Genomic DNA, 6,000 nt, shown 5'->3' on the forward strand with positions numbered 1-6,000 from the left:
TAATTAGGCTGATAACATGTGAATTAATTATCTGGTCATTAGCATAAAGTGGTGGGCGGAGTTATATGGGGCGAGGTTCTAGCAGACAGTTTAGCAAAAAGGGCAAGAAACAGAGACAAAGAAGGAGAGAGATAGAAACCAGGGCAGCCGAGCAATAATACGGCTATAAAGAACTAGAGACAGGGAGGTTGTAATAAAGACGAGGCAAAAAGAAAAGTGAACTTTTTTAGTAGAATATATATATAAAATCTCCTTTCATGGTACAGCTATAGCGGGTTCACATCCCCAAATGTTTTCCACTATTAAGCGCGATTATTACTAGAGGAAAAGGCTTTAAATGCCTTCTGAAAGAGTACTATACTTATACATGAACGAACCTGCTTGTAATTGCGGTCAAATTATGCCATTATCTACATTGTGGTAGAATTACTATCTATAGTATTACGTTCGGATACCTCATGCTTGATGTACGACTTGAGCATCACATCACTATGATCACTTTTAACAAAATATGACAATGCGTTTCCACATTCATCAACTAACATTGTAAATCAGTTTTTTGTTTCACATTTTCATTTAAAGTGACCCTATTATGGGTAATGAATGGTTCATATTTTGGTTAAAAAAGCGGCACCTAGTGGCAAAGAATGAAACTGCATTTTCATTCATACCAACAAGTGGCCGGGCAATATGCTAATGTTTCATGTTGACTTCAACATGAAACGGCTTGGGATTCGCTTTAAAAACGAATCGTTTCAATGATTCAGAGTCGACTCTTTCTTTTGAGTGACAACAACTTTATACACGGCGCACTTTCAGATTTAAAACTTTGCAGGATGTTTTCATTCACTTAGAGCTGTGTTACACACCGCATGAAAGGTCATTTTCAAAAATCCATAATAGGGGCACTTTAAAAAACACGCATTGATAACACTACATTTTGTGTAAATTGTATAATACTAGTTAATGCTACTGCATGAGGGTTTCTAATACACCGGCAGAGGAAATGACGGCCCATTTGACATCCTTCTCTTTTCTGCCTAATGTAATCAATCGCTCTATATTTTTTCCTCTTTTGCATAGAAACACTATCATGGATTTGTTATTTTGCTTTTGGAGCAAATGGGAACACAAAAATTATATTTGGGTTACACTTTATTTTAAGGTGTCCTTGTTACAGTGTAATTATACATTTAAGTACTGAGTAATATTAATTAACTACATGCACTTACTATATGTGGTTAGGATTAGGGTTTGGCTTAGGGTTACGTGTATGTAATTATGCATAATTAGTTGTTATTATAATAGTAAGTAGATGTAATATGTATAACAAGGACACCTTAAAATAAAGTATTACCGATATTTGTTGTAGTTTTCGTTCACCATACTATAGAAGTTTACCCAACTATCATGACATCTGCTTCTGAGAACCCCAGGAATGTGAAAAGGGTGTATGAATAAGCACACAGATACAGTCTACCTCCACTGTTTTGTCACCTGTGCGATCATCCTGAAATATACAGGTTATTTGTTGAATTGTGACTCAAGCTATTGGAGTTCTGACTGAATCTGAGAGGAAACCTAGACCTCCGAGGCTCGCTCCCAGCCAGCAAGATTTAGGATGTGTGGAGCCTTGACTGTGAGCTTTAGACAGCAGGCCGAGCTCTGACAGATGAGCCAGAGCTAATGCTAATAGGAAGTCAATACATCGATCTGGACAGGAGACAGATTATGGCACGGCAGTCCAAAGGGGAAACCGAGAACAGCAGGACGAGGGGGGAGAGTGATCCACGGAAGAGCTGCGGAGTGTGTTGAGGGTTTTAATGGGACATGCTGTGTGTAGCGGAGGGCAGATGTACGAGAGGCAAGACACACGCGCGCACGCGCGCATGCGCGCACACACACACACACACACACACACACACACACACACACACAAAACACGCATTGATAACACTACATTTTGTGTAAATTGTATAATACTAGTTAATGCTACTGCATGAGGGTTTCTAATACACCGGCAGAGGAAATGACGGCCCATTTGACATCCTTCTCTTTTCTGCCTAATGTAATCAATCGCTCTATATTTTTTCCTCTTTTGCATAGAAACACCATCATGGATTTGTTATTTTGCTTTTGGAGCAAATGGGAACACAAAAATTATATTTGGGTTACACTTTATTTTAAGGTGTCCTTGTTACAGTGTAATTATACATTTAAGTACTGAGTAATATTAATTAACTACATGCACTTACTATATGTGGTTAGGATTAGGGTTTGGCTTAGGGTTACTTGTATGTAATTATGCATAATTAGTTGTTATTATAATAGTAAGTAGATGTAATATGTATAACAAGGACACCTTAAAATAAAGTATTCCCGATATTTGTTGTAGTTTTCGTTCACCATATTATAGAAGTTTACCCAACTATCATGACATCTGCTTCTGAGAACCCCAGGAATGTGAAAAGGGTGTATGAATAAGCACACAGATACAGTCTACCTCCACTGTTTTGTCACCTGTGCGATCATCCTGAAATATACAGGTTATTTGTTGAATTGTGACTCAAGCTATTGGAGTTCTGACTGAATCTGAGAGGAAACCTAGACCTCCGAGGCTCGCTCCCAGCCAGCAAGATTTAGGATGTGTGGAGCCTTGACTGTGAGCTTTAGACAGCAGGCCGAGCTCTGACAGATGAGCCAGAGCTAATGCTAATAGGAAGTCAATACATCGATCTGGACAGGAGACAGATTATGGCACGGCAGTCCAAAGGGGAAACCGAGAACAGCAGGACGAGGGGGGAGAGTGATCCACGGAAGAGCTGCGGAGTGTGTTGAGGGTTTTAATGGGACATGCTGTGTGTAGCGGAGGGCAGATGTACGAGAGGCAAGACACACGCACGCACGCGCGCATGCGCGCACACACACACACACACACACACACACACACACACACACACACGTCATTACATTGCAAAGGCTAATTTTAGAAGGGACATATTCTATTATTTTGTAGAATTCTATTTTTGTTTCCCCTAGAGTCCACTTATAATGTTAATCACCAAAATCAGTCATAATTGAGATTTAAATGACCATTTTCTACCCTCTCTCAGACTAAGCTGGCTATATTTCTACAGCACCTTATATGTAAACGACAGCTGTTATGATTGGCTTTTCACTTTGTGTGTAAAATGAGTAGCAACGACCCCAGCAAGCTGATATGACTTCTGTTTTGCATGAAAAGACTGTTGATCTAAAGGCTTCTGGAGTTATGAAAATACAATTTTTTTTTTTTTTTTTTTGAATTAAAAAAAAAAAACTGGTTGGGGCAGGGAGGGAGAGAAATATATATATATATATATATATATATATAATTTTGTTTGGATTTACATTTTTTGGTCAATAAATTATTTCCATACTTATTTCTCTTTGTGTTATTATCTTATAGAGCTGCTGTATAGTTAGTTTGCTTCATAACTAATGAACTTTGCAATCACACTGCTATTGAACTAAATTGAGCTGATTGATGACACTATTGTCTTTTAGAGCTGCTTTACTGCTAAAATTGTATTTGTTTCATAATTGAAGAGCATTTAAACAATACTGCTATTTAAAGCTGCTTTGAAACAATCCGTATTGTATAAATTGCTATACAAATAAATGTGACTCGACTTAGATTTGACATAGAATGAGTAGGTCTGTCTACACTTGTGACTGGTAATATACACAAGGTGGTGGGTGAAGTGAAAGGATTGAAGAGTGGACATTTAATAAATCTAGGAAAAATATACACACCTCTCATGTCAGCTTGTCCAGAGCGGCTGGAACCGGAGTTTTGTCGTGGCATACGCAAAGACGTCCGCAGTGGAGCCTGTCTCTGCTCATCTAGATACGCAAGATCCTCCAGGTGAGCTGAACTAGTGGCTGTGAAAGAGAGGGGGAATTCAGGCTAGTGTTAATATTTTAAAAAATATAGTTTAACATTTTCAATTCAGGATGATCGCACAGGTGACAAAACAGTGGAGGTAGACTGTATCTGTGTGCTTATTCATACACCCTTTTCACATTCCTGGGGTTCTCAGAAGCAGATGTCATGATAGTTGGGTAAACTTCTATAATATGGTGAACGAAAACTACAACAAATATCGGGAATACTTTATTTTAAGGTGTCCTTGTTACAGTGTAATTATACATTTAAGTACTGAGTAATATTAATTAACTACATGCACTTACTATATGTGGTTAGGATTAGGGTTTGGCTTAGGGTTACTTGTATGTAATTATGCATAATTAGTTGTTATTATAATAGTAAGTAGATGTAATATGTATAACAAGGACACCTTAAAATAAAGTATTCCCGATATTTGTTGTAGTTTTCGTTCACCATATTATAGAAGTTTACCCAACTATCATGACATCTGCTTCTGAGAACCCCAGGAATGTGAAAAGGGTGTATGAATAAGCACACAGATACAGTCTACCTCCACTGTTTTGTCACCTGTGCGATCATCCTGAAATATACAGGTTATTTGTTGAATTGTGACTCAAGCTATTGGAGTTCTGACTGAATCTGAGAGGAAACCTAGACCTCCGAGGCTCGCTCCCAGCCAGCAAGATTTAGGATGTGTGGAGCCTTGACTGTGAGCTTTAGACAGCAGGCCGAGCTCTGACAGATGAGCCAGAGCTAATGCTAATAGGAAGTCAATACATCGATCTGGACAGGAGACAGATTATGGCACGGCAGTCCAAAGGGGAAACCGAGAACAGCAGGACGAGGGGGGAGAGTGATCCACGGAAGAGCTGCGGAGTGTGTTGAGGGTTTTAATGGGACATGCTGTGTGTAGCGGAGGGCAGATGTACGAGAGGCAAGACACACGCACGCACGCGCGCATGCGCGCACACACACACACACACACACACACACACACACACACACACACACGTCATTACATTGCAAAGGCTAATTTTAGAAGGGACATATTCTATTATTTTGTAGAATTCTATTTTTGTTTCCCCTAGAGTCCACTTATAATGTTAATCACCAAAATCAGTCATAATTGAGATTTAAATGACCATTTTCTACCCTCTCTCAGACTAAGCTGGCTATATTTCTACAGCACCTTATATGTAAACGACAGCTGTTATGATTGGCTTTTCACTTTGTGTGTAAAATGAGTAGCAACGACCCCAGCAAGCTGATATGACTTATGTTTTGCATGAAAAGACTGTTGATCTAAAGGCTTCTGGAGTTATGAAAATACAATTTTTTTTTTTTTTTTATGAATTAAAAAAAAAAATCTTTGCAATCACACTGCTATTGAACTAAATTGAGCTGATTGATGACACTATTGTCTTTTAGAGCTGCTTTACTGCTAAAATTGTATTTGTTTCATAATTGAAGAGCATTTAAACAATACTGCTATTTAAAGCTGCTTTGAAACAATCCGTATTGTATAAATTGCTATACAAATAAATGTGACTCGACTTAGATTTGACATAGAATGAGTAGGTCTGTCTACACTTGTGACTGGTAATATACACAAGGTGGTGGGTGAAGTGAAAGGATTGAAGAGTGGACATTTAATAAATCTAGGAAAAATATACACACCTCTCATGTCAGCTTGTCCAGAGCGGCTGGAACCGGAGTTTTGTCGTGGCATACGCAAAGACGTCCGCAGTGGAGCCTGTCTCTGCTCATCTAGATACGCAAGATCCTCCAGGTGAGCTGAACTAGTGGCTGTGAAAGAGAGGGGGAATTCAGGCTCATGAAAAGACTGTTGATCTAAAGGCTTCTGGAGTTATGAAAATACAATTTTTTTTTTTTTTTTATGAATTAAAAAAAAAAATCTGGTTGGAGCAGGAAGTGAGAGAAAAGCAGCCAACAAGTATTCAATATAAGCTACATCTGAAACCCTTCAATACTATTTAAAAATACCTCCTAAATGTGCTGAGCTGGAATCTAGACAAAAGATGGCTATTAAAAAAAAAAAATTTATATAT

General features: G+C 38.5%; 1 protein-coding gene across 1 annotated transcript in view; it reads right to left on the bottom strand.

Moving 5' to 3' along the window:
* The window catches only part of LOC107585082 (protein TANC2-like), a 50,753-nt gene that overhangs the window by 19,943 nt on the left and 24,810 nt on the right, over positions 1-6,000 (bottom strand). The window lies entirely within an intron of this gene.

Source organism: Sinocyclocheilus grahami, unplaced genomic scaffold (genome assembly GCF_001515645.1).
Source record: "Sinocyclocheilus grahami isolate Dianchi unplaced genomic scaffold, SAMN03320097.WGS_v1.1 scaffold66.1, whole genome shotgun sequence".
Taxonomy (NCBI): Eukaryota; Metazoa; Chordata; class Actinopteri; order Cypriniformes; family Cyprinidae; genus Sinocyclocheilus; species Sinocyclocheilus grahami.